Consider the following 14,464-nt stretch of genomic DNA (forward strand, 5'->3'; position numbering starts at 1 on the left):
AAAGCCTCTTGATGAAAGTGAAAGAGGAGACTGAAACAGTTGGCTTAAAGCTCAACATTCAGAAAATGAAGATCATGGCAACCGGTCCCATCATTTCATGGGAAATAGATGGGAAAAGAGTGGAAACAGTGTCAGACTTTATTTTTTTGGGCTCCAAAATCACTGCAGATGGTGACTGCAGCCATGAAATTAAAAGATGCTTACTTCTTGGAAGGAAAGATATGACCAACCTAGATAGCATTTTAAAAAGCAGAGACATTACTTTGCCAACAAAGGTACATCTAGTCAAGGCTATGGTTTTTCCTGTGGTCATGTATGGATGTGAGAGTTGGACTGTGAAGAAAGCTGAGTGCTGAAGAATTGATGTTTTTGAACTGTGGTGCTGGAGAAGACTCTTGAGGGTCCCTTGGACTGCAAGGAGATCCAACCAGTCCATTCTAAAGGAGATCAGCCCTGGGTATTCTTTGGAAAGAATGATGCTAAAGCTGAAACTCCAGTACTTTGGCCACCTCATGCAAAAAGTTGACTCATTGGAAAAGACTCTGATGCTGGGAGGGAGTGGGGGCAGGAGGAGAAGGGGACGACAGAGGAAGAGATGGCTGGATGGCATCACTGACTCAATGGACATGAGTTTGAGTGAACTCCGGGAGTTGGTGATGGACAGGGAGGCCTGGTGTGCTGCAATTCATGGGGTCGCAAAGAGTCAGACATGACTGAGCAACTGACCTAGACTAGAGTAAACTAAAAACTAAGTTCCATTATACAAATAGTAATTGACATTTGAAATATTTTAATAAGTACATTGAAACATTATGTATATTAATCATATATAGTTACTCGAACACACACATGTACATACACATGCATATATATACAGTATTTGATGAATAACACTCCCAATTTTACATATGAAGAAAATATTTCTCAAGTTAGTTGTTCAGTGTCATATATCTGTTTTCTAAGATTTATTCTGGACATAATGTTAATGCCTGCAGCAAATTTTTGAATCTCTAAGAGCGGCATGCAAGTTCAGTTGAGAATTCTATGCATTGATATTATTAAATATGCTGTTTATACAGGTTCTGTGGCCTTAAAGCCAAGCAGATGTTCCTCAAAAGTATATCTATTAATGCTTAATATAGAAGACTTCTGCAGAAGATTGGTGCATCTGAACTTAATCAATAACCAGATCTTACTAAAATGATCAAATTAGTAAAAATATCAGATAGAACTTAAGTAGATCTAGGAAGTTAGGGAGAAGTATGTTCCATGTTCGGCAACCTTAGTCTATATATTGATCTTCCTCAATTTACAATAAGCTTACTTCCTAACAATGCATAATAAGTTGTAAATGTTGTAAGTTGAAAATCCATTTAATACATCTTTCCTACCAACATCATAGGCTTCCTTGGTGGCTCAGAGGGTAAAAATCCACTTTCAGTGCAGGACACCAGAGTTTGATCCCTGGGCTGGGAAGATCCCCTGGAGAAGGGAATGGTAACCCACTCCAGTATTCTTGCCTTGAGAATCTGTGGACAGTTGAGCCTGATGGGCTACAGTCCATGGGGTCGCAGAGAGTTGGACACAACTGAGCGATGAAGCACATACACAAACACCAACATTGTATCTTAGTCTAGACTCCTTAAATGTGCTCAGAACACTTTACATTAACCTAGAGTTGGGAAAAATCATCTAACATAAAGCCTGCTGCTGCTACTGCTAAGTTGCTTCAGTCCTGTCTGACTCTGTGCGACCCCAGAGACAGCAGCCCACCAGGCTCTGCCATCCCTGGGATTCTCCAGGCAAGAACACTGGAGTGGGTTGCCATTTCCTTCTTCAGTGCATGAAAGTGAAAAGTGAAAGTGAAGTTGCTCAGTCGTGTCCGCCCCCTAGCGACCCCATGGACTGCACCCTACCAGGCTCCTCCATCCATGGGATTTTCCAGGCAAGAGTACTGGAGTGGGGTGCCATTGCCTTTTCCGAAATGTAAAGCCTACTTTGTAACAAAATGTTGAAAATCTCATGTAGTATATTAAATACTGTACTGAATGGGAAAAGCAGAATAGTTCTAAGTGTATGTTACAATGTTGATGAACAATGTTGATCAACAATCAATTATACTGATTGTTTACATGGGAAATCTTGTGGGTTACTGGGAGATCACAGCTTCTATCCAGCATCTGGATAGAGTATGGTACCTCGCATCGCTATCCTGGGAAAAGATCAAAATTCAAAATCTGAAGTACAATTTTTACCATATGTTATATCCCTTTCACACCACTGTGAATTTGGAAAATCATTAGTCATTAGTTGAACCATTGTAAGTCAGGGACTGTCTGTATTCTAATCTTCTGCATTTGGGATAAAATAATAGAATGACTCTAAATACACACAAGTGCTATGCTGTTCTTACTCATTCAGTCGTGTCTGACTCTTTGTGACCCTATGGACTATCACCCACCAGGCTCCTCTGTCCATGGGGATTCTCCAGGTAAGAATACTGGAGTGGGTTGCCGTGCCCTCCTGCAGAAATACACACAATTTTATTTAAAATATGTATTTTTTCACTAAAATAAGTACAAGAACCTAGAACATAACACACTAAAGTAAATGTGGATAAATATTGGAAGCATAGGTAGATCTCAGAACCAAATAACACTGAAATCCCAATGTATAAGTGCAAATCAACAATGTTTGTTAGAAGGTATACTTTTTGTTAGGCAGTATACTTGAAAATCGGAGAAGGCAATGGCACCCCACTCCAGTACTCTTGCCTGGAAAATCCCATGGACTGAGGAGCCTGGTGGGCTGCAGTCCATGGGGTCGCTAAGAGTCAGAGATGACTGAGCAACTTCACTTTCACTTTTCACTTTCATGCATTGGAGAAGGAAATGGCAACCCACTTCAGTGTTCTTGCCTGGAGAATCCCAGGGACGGGGGAGCCTGGTGGGCTGCCATCTATGGGGCCGCACAGAGTCAGACACGAATGAAGGGACTTAGCAGCAGTAGCAGTAGCAATATTTGAAAATATGGTTTTAAGTATAATTTTCTAAAACCAGGAAATAAAATTAAAAGTCCAAATATGAGAATAACCAAGATCAACTAATACAGATGTCTAAATATGTATTATAAAACTGAATGTAAATGTCAAATATTATTCTAAAAAGAAAATATATGCCATGATAGATAATACTATTATTTTCATTTAAATATCCATATAACATTACCAAAGTAGAGAGAACAAGGTGGAAAAATATGTTACTTAAATTCTTTCAAATATCATCACATAAAATATTCTATTTCTCATTAAAACTATATATATATATATATATATATGTGTGTGTGTGTGTGTGTATTAGAAATGATTTTGAAATATTGTATTTTGTTAACCAACAGCAGAATTAGATAGTAAAATATATAATACTTTCCAGATGGTGGAGGGTGTGAATGGAGCACATACAGCCTTTGCACCCTATCCTAGTGGAAATGTATACTCCTATAAAAGAGAAATTTGGGTAATTATGTGTTTATACTTCAATAGGACAATCACATTCTTGGAATCTATTATATGTAAGCAAGCTACATATATTTCTTCTCTAAAATTCAAAAACTTATTCTAAAATTCACATGTCATGACATAGGACCTACAATCACCAAAACAACTTTGAAAAAGAAAACAAAGTTGGATAAATAACACTACCTGATTTCAGGACTCATGGTAAAGCTGTAGTAATCAAGATAGTATGGTACTGTTAAAACAGACAAACAAATCAATACTCAAATTAGAGTCCAGGAAAAAAAAAAGCCGACATTGATTTCAACATGAATTGAAAATAATTCAGTAGAGAAGAGATAGTCTTTTTAATAACTTAGATATTCAAATATAATAAAACTAAATATATATACAATAAATAAAATAAAAATCCGTGTGTGCCATGCCAAGTAACATCAGTGGTGTCTGACTCTTTGCATATTTTTTTATTTTAAAATAAAAAAAAAATAAATATGAATAAAATAAATAAATAAAATAAAAATCCATGTGTGCCATGCCAAGTAACATCAGTGGTGTCTGACTCTTTGCAATTATATGGATCATAACCCACCAGGCTCCTCTGTCTATGGATTCTCTGGGCAAGAATACTGGAGTGGGTTGCCATTCTCCAGGGGATCTTCCCAACCTCAGGGATCATTCCTGCATCTCTTAGTCTCCTGCATTGGCAAGTGGGTTCTTTACCACTAGTGCCACCTGGGAAGCCTTCAATCCATACTTTATACCATATACAAAAATTAACTCACGGTGGATCACAGACACAAATATAAAACTTTACACTATAAAAATTATAGAAGAAATTGTAAGAGAATATATTTATAACATAGAAGTATGGAAGATTAAGAAATATAAGGGAAAAAATGAATGACCTATGAAAATATGCAAATATCTATTTCTATATGCATTACATACAAAATTGTCCTCAGTACTTAGAACCATCCAGAAAGGCTACTCAGAGGCAAGGGTTTCTAAACTTGGCTTTGTATTAAGTAGTGAACAGTAATGAGATTCCATTGACCACTGTTAGTATATGTGTAGGAGATGTGGTGGGGGGCATATTTGATGCCACTCCAATAAGATATGTTGAGACAGTCACTTACTGAAACACTTATGACTTTTATTTGCCTCTAGCTACTTAATAAAAAAGCAAAGCTACTCTCCTCTTTATCTCCCATGGTGCACAGTTACTTGCCAACTTTACAATAAACTATGATTTATTTGAACGATTTATGTAAGAACTTGGTGTGGAGAGGAGAAAACTCCATCTGAGACTTAACTTTGATTATTAGTCTTTGAAGCTGCCTCCTGTAATTACTCATAGTTTTATTTTAAAGGATTGGGAACACGTGTACACCCTTGGCGGATTCACATTGATGTATGGCAAAACCAATACAATATTGTAACATAATTAGCCTCTAATTAAAATAAATAAATTTAAATTAAAAAAAAAACACTGCTCTATCATTCTTCCTTCATAGTCTTAGAATTTAAAAATCAAGGCAATCTGATTTTATCAGCTATTAGTATAGTTACCCACATTCCACTTTACCCTAAATTTCTTTTCCCACTTCCCCCAAAGAAATAAGTTGCCTCAAATATTCCCCTGATATCTTTATCTTCTCTATTAGTAGAACATCTGTCTTGGACCAAAGAGGATTGTCTCTGAATATTGTCACTTTCCTAATTATCACAGCCTTGGAAGTATGCGTCATGGCAATTCATTCCTCCTTAGGAAGGAGCGTATAAAATCTCAAATGCAAAATGTACAGCGTTTTCCAATAACATAATAATTAAAAAAAACATTTCAAAATATACTTTGTTTTGTGAACATCCTAAAATGTCGAATGGACACATATATATGTATGGCTCAGTTACTTCTGGAGAAGGCAATGGCAACCCACTCCAGTACTCTTGCCTGGAAAATTCCGTGGACGGAGGAGCCTGATAGGCTGCAGTCCATAGGGGTCGCGAAGAGTCGGACATCACTGAGCTGCATCAATTTCGCTTTTCACTTCCATGCATTGGAGAAGGAAATGGGAACCCACTCCAGTGTTCTTGCCTGGAAGATCCCAGGGATAGGTGAGCCTGATGGGGTGCCCTCTGTGGGGTTGCACAGAGTCGGACACGACTGAAGCGACTTCGCAGCAGCTGCAGTAGTTACTTCACTGTTCACTTGGAACTATCAATATTGTTAATCAGCTATACCCCAGTAGAAAATAAAAAGTTTAAATAAAAAAAAATGGTGGGAAAAAAAAAGAGAGATAAAATCTATGTGCACTAGTATTGTGGTAAGTTATGAAAGAGAAAAGTTACATTGATTGACGATTGCAGTCTACAATGTACACATTAAATGCATTGATTCCTCCCCTCAATCATCCAGAGAATCTGCAAACATCCAAAATATCCATTGAGTGTTTTTACCATGTGTCTGGCACACTGCTAGAAATGAGGCATGAAATATTAATAAGGCATAAGTCTAGCTTTAAGTAGTTCCTAGTTCACAATGTCAAAGATTTCACTCATACTGCCACTCCCAGTGAGTTCTCATTGTTTAACTTGCAAAGTGACCTCTTCATCCCCTCTGCTGTAACCTCTGATACAGATTCACAGTCCTCTGTACAACTTTCAGAAAGTCACAGCTAAACAGTTTTTAAAGGAAGAATACAACTGTTTGCAATTCCACTTTGGTTTTAAATTAGAGCATTTATTTTTCTCCTCAGTATTTTAACCTTCCTTCTTTTTCAGAGCTACAGAATCAGCAACATTTATATAAAGCCTTTTAAAATTTGTTAACAAAGTAAAGCAAACTCATTGTTGAAACATTGGATAATATTCTTGGTACAAGAGTAGATTTGATTTCTTAAAAGTGAATAAATAAAAATAAGAGACAGGACTAATTATTTCCCTAAAGAATTTTCTATTTTGACAATATCTATTTTAATCCCTCTTAATACTTCAATATAGATGGCATATAAAAAATTATCTTCATATGCTTTACATTCATTACTGGTTGTATATTGGAAAACATCCCAGAAAATCAGAAGAAGGGTATTCTTGGAATTTATTGAAACAGAACAAAAAGGATGCATTTATTTTCATAATGTCATTACATATCATTTATTTGGAGGATAAGCTTGAACGTGCAATGATAATTGTCTTTTTTGCAATCTCTTGGAAATAAATACAATATTTATAAACTGATGGTAGATAACGATAAATTGAACATGAATTCCTTGTTTATAATTTAAATATTTTATATTTGTTATTTTTTCTTAGTTTGTTTCTCAAACAGTTTACTCAAACTAGAGTTAGCCACATTTTTTTACTACTCCTCTATGGGATCGCAGCCATGAAATTAAAAGATATTTACTCCTTGGAAGGAAAGTTATGACCAACCTAGATAGCATATTAAAAAGCAGAGACATTACTTTGCCAACAAAGGTCCATCTAGTCAAGGCTATGGTTTTTCCAGTAGCCATGTATGGATGTGGGAATTAGACTATAAAGAAAGCTGAGTGCCAAAGAATGGATGCTTTTGAACTGTGGTGTTGGAGAAGACTCTTGAGAGTCCCTTGGACTGCAAGGAGATCCAACCAGTCCATCCTAAAGGAGATCAGTCCTGGGTGTTCATTGGAAGGACTGATGTTGAAATTGAAACTTCAGTAGTTTGGCCACCTGATGCAAAGAGCTGACTCATTGGAAAAGACCCTGATGCTGGGAAAGATTGAGGACAGGAGGAGAAGGGGATGGCAGAGAATGAGATGGTTGGATGGCGTCACTGACTCAATGGACATGAGTTTGGGTAAACTCCGGGAGTTGGTAATGGACAGGGAGGCCTGGTGTGCTGCAGTTCAGGGGGTCGAAAAGAGTCGGACACAAGCGAGTAACTGAACTGACTGATGGGATTATACATTCATCGCTGAGGATCTTTGTTCCCTTCTCGTTTTTCTTTTCTAGAAAAGAAATTGTGTGTGCATGCTGTTGCTTCACTCATTTCTGACTCTGGGACACTAGGGACGGTAGCCCACCAGACTCCTCTGTTCATGGGATTCTCCAGGCAAGAATAATGGAGTGGATTGCTATGCCCTTCTCCAGGGGATCTTCTCAACCCAGGGTTCAGACCCACCCACATCTGTTTTGTTCTCTGCACTGGCAAGTGGGTTTTTTTGTCACTAGTGCTTCATGGGACATCCGGAAAAGAAACCAAATCCTCATAAAAAGAGAAAAACAGCAATAAATGTACCCTTTAACTTAAACTCAAAGTGCTTTAAAGGAGGTATTAAAAGGGGGAGAAAGTTATCACCAAGAAATTGCAGTCTCAAATGTTGCCTTGCCAAAAATGTGACCCAGTGTACACAAAGTCTGTGTCAGCAGTGGATGTGCAACCCTTAAAAATAATTGTTTTTTGAGGTAAAATGATTTAGTTAGCAATTTCCTATCTAGGTCAGTGACAATCAGTGAAAGTGAAAGTCGCTCAGTCGTGTCCGACTCTTTGCAACCCCATGGAGAGTCCATGGAATTCTCGAGGCCAGAATACTGGAGTGAGTAGCCTTTCCCTTCTCCAAGGGATCCTCTCAACCCAGGGATCGAACCCAGGTCTCCCACATTGCAGGCAGATTCTTTACCAGCTGTGCCAAGAAGTCCAAGAATTCCGGAGTGAGTAGCCTAGCCCTTCTCCAGGGGGTCTTCCCAACCCAGGAATCAAACAGGGGTCTCCTGCACTGCAGGTGGATTCTTTACCAACTGAGCTATCAGGGAAGCCCCAGTGACCACCAAGTATCAGTATTTACCAGGATTATGGTAAACGATATGAAAACTTATGATTGAGAACCTGTATAAACAGACTGATAAAAACTTCATGTTAGATTTAAGAGAGATTTCAAAGCAAATGTGCTTACCACGTTTAAAGCACCAAATAACAAAACATAGAATTTATTATAGAATTTATTATATCATAGAATATATATATATATATATATATATATATATATATAGTGGTCAACTGATTTAAAGGAAAACAAAAGATAACATCTACAATTTAAGCATTTAATGACAAAATTAAAAACCTTAAAGGTCATATTTGGAAGTGTATTAATGTAGTATATTTGACTCAGAATAGAAAGAACTAGTTGGCTAGAAGATTATATTTAAATTACTCAGAATGCGGCAAAGAGTGAGAAAAAAAAAAAAAAAGACTGACAATAGCTAAAAGAAAATGAAAGGAACTATAGAAGGATATTGAGGCAATAAATGAGGACATGTACATATCAGTAAACTAGATCAAGCTGGAATTAATACTTAAAAGATTCTTTCTGATAATGCTGTTTAATCCAGCCTTCATCCCATTTTCAGAAATTTGTATTCCTGCAGCATCCTATGCTTACCGTTTTGTTGTTGTTCAGTCACTAAGTCACGTCCGACTCTTTGCCACCCTACAGACTGCAGCACGCAAGCCTCCTTTGCTCTCCACTATTACCTAGGGTTTGTTCAGTTTCATAACCATAGAGTCAATGATGCTATCTAACTAAGTCATCCTCTGCTACCCACATCTCCTTTTGCCTTCCATCTTTCCCAGCCTCAGGGTCTTTTCCAATGAGAATACTTACTGTTAACACAATGCTTACTGCAAATTTTTATAATTACCTCTTGACTTTTCTTTCTTCTAATTAGATTTTCAGTGGAGTAAAGGTAAGACACTGGTTTCTATTTCTTAAATTCTTGGCCAAATTTAAGTCATGAAAAACCATTTAGTCATTATTTACTTTTTGAATGAATTGATTCCATCTTAGAATCAATAGCTCTTTTTTAGTACAGTGGTATTGTATTCAATTCAATGGTAATATTAATTTTTCTGATCTAATTTCTCAAAAGTACATCTCTGGTAGTGTTGCATTCTCTCTAGGTTATTATTATTATTTTTAATGTATAATTTCATTTGACATTATTTAGTGGATACCTACTCTGTAATGCATTGTTCTAGATACCAAGACAATATTTATGACCAACAGAACAATTTAATTATTATGTGTAATTAAAGTTTCAGTGAATTGTGGCTGATAATAGAAATGAACAAATAAAATGATTTCAGGGAATTATAGGCTCTATAAAGGAAATAAGTAGGGCAGCATGATATTTGAGGCTTGGGTACCCTAAAAGGAACATTCATGTGCTAAGTTCAAAATATATCTTATAAAGAAAAACAAAGAAAGAGCAGAGCTTTTCTCCTTGGATTATTTCCATAAAAAATGGTTATCACTAAAGGTCATGAAAGGATATACCTCTGATGTAGGTAATTTCTACAAGACATTTTTGTAGGGCACTATGCAAATCTAAATGGATTATAAATATCAAAAGTTTCAAAATTATATATTTATTAATGAAAAATATCAAATACTTGGCATAGTAGTTTTACTCTGTTTACAAATGTTCTTAAATCTAGTTGAGAACTTTACAGTCTAGTTCAGGAGACACGCACTTTTAAAAATGAGAAATTTGTTATCAATACAGAACAGAGAAGACAGTATTTAGCTGCATGTGAGTTGACTCCTTATGTGCCTTGATTTTGTAGTCTTTGTGGTCTTACCTATAATTTATTTCAATTCAGGAATAAAGTTCTCTTTCCTTTGATCTCATTTTTGCCAAATTTCAGAGAAATAGTGGGGAAAACACTCCATTTGCAATCACTATGATGAAGGCATGACTGCATTGTCATTCAATTAAATTACTTTGAGAACTAGACTTCAATTTCTGAAAGGCATAATAGGGTTAGGATGACCACGTCTTTCTTATAATATTTCCTTAGAGAGAAGAAGTTTGTCAAGTCTTCAGGGATGCTCATTCACCTTTCGACTTCTGGAGACTTGCTTTTCTTTTCACTTTTTATTGATTGGGAGGAAGGAGTCATTAACTGTTGACAAAGTTCTTCTAGTATGTGATAGCTCTGATAAATATTTTGATAAAAAAGAAATGATTGGTATGAGGGAGATTTCTAAATTTGTATAATGTGTGACTTTAAAATTATCTTTGAATTTTTTTGATTTTTTTATTCACTAAATCCTTTTTTTAATTTTTTAATTTAAATTTATTTATTTTAATTGGAGGCTAATTACTTTACAATATTGTATTGGTAAGTTCTTCTTGTCATCTATCATAAGATAAAATGAGCTTAATTCATTTGAATAGAACCTGGTAAGCATGGAAATAAAACTAGTTTGCTGTTGACACAGAACATACAAGAAAGTTACAAGGTATTGGAAAAATATTTTTTCATGTTGACAGGAAAATTTAGATAACATTCTAAGTACACTGTTTGCCATAATTGTGTTTAATATTACAACGGTAGAAAGAAGGTTGTCTGCAATTCTTAAATTTCTAGTACAATCTAGCTCAATTCTGCTTAAACAGAAAACACTGATTTGAAAAGCAAATGTAATATGCCTGAAACCAAACTATTTGCATTTCCAGAGTACAAAAATTACAGCACTGTGCCAAATATCTTTGACAGAACACTTGAGCAGAGTAGAGCTCATAATGCCATTTATACAGACTTTAAAGCCCTTTCTGTACATTTTTGCTTCATAGGGGAAAAAGAGACACTTTGAATCAAAGGAAAAAAAAAAAGCAGAAGATGAGGAAATGATATTGTTAAGGATGAAAAGGCAGGAAATAAACTAAATACATGTAAATCCAGTTTTTTTTCCCCCTAAAGTATAGCAAAAGTATAAGTTGATAGAAGATTGTGTAATTTAGAGTTTCTAGACTTTGGAAAGCATAATTAATTTTATCAGAGTGATATAAATTGGTGGTGCATCCACTCAGTCGTTGTAAAATTGGATACTTCTCCTTAAAGAGATGGCTAATTCTAGGGATGGGGGAGAAAATATATACAAGATGAGTTTGAAGGGATGAAAATTAAGGAATTATTCTTTAAAAATAAATAAATAAAATAAGGCATGCCCAAGGATTCAAGAGAAAATAGAATGCCCAAAGTATTTTGTGCAGCAGAATTTCAAATAATTTATGTAGATACTCTGCTTTTGAATTGTGGTGCTAGAGAAGATGCTTGAGAGTCCCTTGGTAAGCAAAGAGAACAAACCAGTCAGTCTTAAAGGAAATCAACCCTGGATACTCATTGGAAAGACTGATTGCTGAAGCTGACGCTCCAATACTTTGGCTACCTGATGTGACGCTCCAATACTTTGGCTACCTGATGTGAAGAGTTGACTCATTGGAAAAGACCCTGATTCTGGGAAAAATTGAAGGCAAAAGGAGAGGAGGGCAACAGAGGATGAGATGGTTGGATGGAATCACTGACTCAACGGACATGAACTTGGACAAACTCTAGGAGATGGTGAGGGACAGGGAAGCCTGGTGTACTGCAGTCTATGGGGTTGTGAAGAGTGGGACATGACTTGGCTACTGAACAGCAGTTCTGCTTTCAACTCACTCTATACTTATCAGCTGCACATTGTGACTTCTTTCCGAAGCGTACTGTATGGAAAGTGAGTAAAGTAATTTGATGATAAAAACCTAAAAATACTACTTCAGGCAGGTGACCAAAATCAACATCAACAGTGTTAAGTTTTATTGATAACATGTACCCTTGAAGTGATCTAATAAAAATTGCATTTCATCTCTGTGATCTTCCTTTCAAAAACCCATATACCCTGAGAAAAATATTAGGCAAATTGTACCATAGGATCAGCCTACAAAATACTTTACCAATATTTTTTAAAACTGTCAATGTCACCACAAAAAGTAAACTTAGGGATCTATAACAGTCCAAATGAGCCTAAGGAACATGAACAACAAAATGTAATGCACTATTTTGCAATCTGACACTGGAAAATAAAAAGAAATGCTGTGAAATCTAAGGGAAATGTAAATTATAAACATTAATAATAGTGTATCAATAAGGTTTATCAATTATGACAAATGCACCATAGAAATGCAAGATGTTAATAATAGAGGGATATATGTGTGAGGTATACAGGGATTCTCTGTGCTATTTTTGCAAATTTTGTGTAAACCTAAAACTACTCTGTAATAAAAAGTTCATGTAAATATATGTTTTTAAAAGTATGGACCTTGGGAGATTTCTACTGGTTTAACCCTAGAGAAAATGACTGCATTATATTTCTCAGAAACAACTTCTCAAATTGTTCAGCATACCCTTAATCTTCTTTAAAACATGCCTTATTCTGCATTAAGGATAATGTCATGTAACACTCATTTTCCTAAGGCCATAAAAAGAATTAATTTTTATTAAAATAATATTTAGATGCAAAATGAGAATAAAGTTACTTTGAATCAACTATATACTTAAGAATACACTAACTGGTAAAAAAGATATTTCAGAGGTATTCTTTATTCAAAATATATGTAATATAAATGGTGTGGTAAAACTAATAAAATCAAATACCACATAAATGTCAGTTGTTGCTGTTGCTTAGCTTCTCACTTGGGTCTGACTCTTTGCAACCCCATGGATGGCCAGGCTTCCCTGTCCATTATCAACTCCTAAAGCTTGCTCAAACTCATGTCCATCAAGTCAGTGATACCATCCAACCATCTCATTCTCTGTCATCCCTTTTTCCTACTGCCTTCAGAGTTTCCCAGCATCAGAATCTTTTCTAATGAGTCAGTTCTTTGCATCAGGAGGCCATAGTATTGGAGCTTCAGCTTCAGCATCAGTCCTTCCAATGAATATTCAGGATTGCTTTCCTTTGGGCTTCTCCTGTGGCTCAGCTGCTAAAGAATCCTCCTGTAATGCAGGTGACGTGGGTTCTATCCCTGCATTGGGAAGGTCCCCTGGAGAAGAGAAGGCTCAGTTCAGTTCATTTCAGTTCAGTGGCTCGGTTGTGTCGGACTCTTTGCAACCCCATGAATCGCAGCACGCCGGGCCTCCCTGTCCATCACCAACTCCCGGAGTTCACTCAGACTCACGTCCATCGAGTCAGTGATGCCCTCCAGCCATCTCATCCTCTGTCGTCCCCTTCTCCTCCTGCCCCCAATCCCTCCCAGCATCAGAGTCTTTTCCAATGAGTCAACTCTGCACATGAGGTGGCCAAAGTATTGGAGTTTCAGCTTCAGCATACCTTCCAAAGAAATCCCAGGGCTGATCTCCTTTAGAATGGACTGGTTGGATCTCCTTGCAGTCCAAGGGACTCTCAAGAGTCTTCTCCAACACCACAGTTCAAAAGCATCAATTCTTTGGTGCTCAGCCTTCTTCACAGTCCAGCTCTCACATCCATACATGACCATAGGAAAAACCATAGCCTTGACTAGATGGACCTTTGTTCGTAAAGTAATGTCTCTGTTTTTGAATATGCTATCTAGGTTGGTCATAACTTTCCTTCCAAGGAGTAAGCGTCTTTTAATTTCATGGCTGCAGTCACCATGACTGAGCCCAAGAAAATTAAGTCTCTCAGTGTGTCCATTGTTTCCGTATTTATTTGCCATTCCCCACAGGACACCGTGATGTTAGTTTTTGAATGTTGAGTTTTAAGCAAGCTTTTTCACTCTCCTCTTTCACTTTCATTAAGAGGTTGTTTAGTTCCTCTTCGCTTTCTGCCATAAGGGTGGTGTTATCTGCATATTTGAGGTTATTGATAAATGTCAGTAAAGAAAACAAAACCCTAATTGAACAATAATGGGATAGTACATTCCATATACCTGCTTAACAATTGACACAAATTATGATAAGTATTCAGAGACAGAAGAGATCAGGTGGACAGAGTAAAAGGATATAGAGCTCACTTCCCACATGAACAGAGCAAAAATACATCTATATGTGGAACAATTCTCACTGAAAACTAACTGGAATCTAGCAGAAGCATAACCATACAATCTTGGCTTTAAGAAAAATACATGCATAATTAGATAGGTAGGGAAGAACACTATTTAGGTCAGAAC

The sequence above is a fragment of the Bos indicus x Bos taurus genome, chromosome 11 (genome assembly GCF_003369695.1).
Source record: "Bos indicus x Bos taurus breed Angus x Brahman F1 hybrid chromosome 11, Bos_hybrid_MaternalHap_v2.0, whole genome shotgun sequence".
Taxonomy (NCBI): Eukaryota; Metazoa; Chordata; class Mammalia; order Artiodactyla; family Bovidae; genus Bos; species Bos indicus x Bos taurus.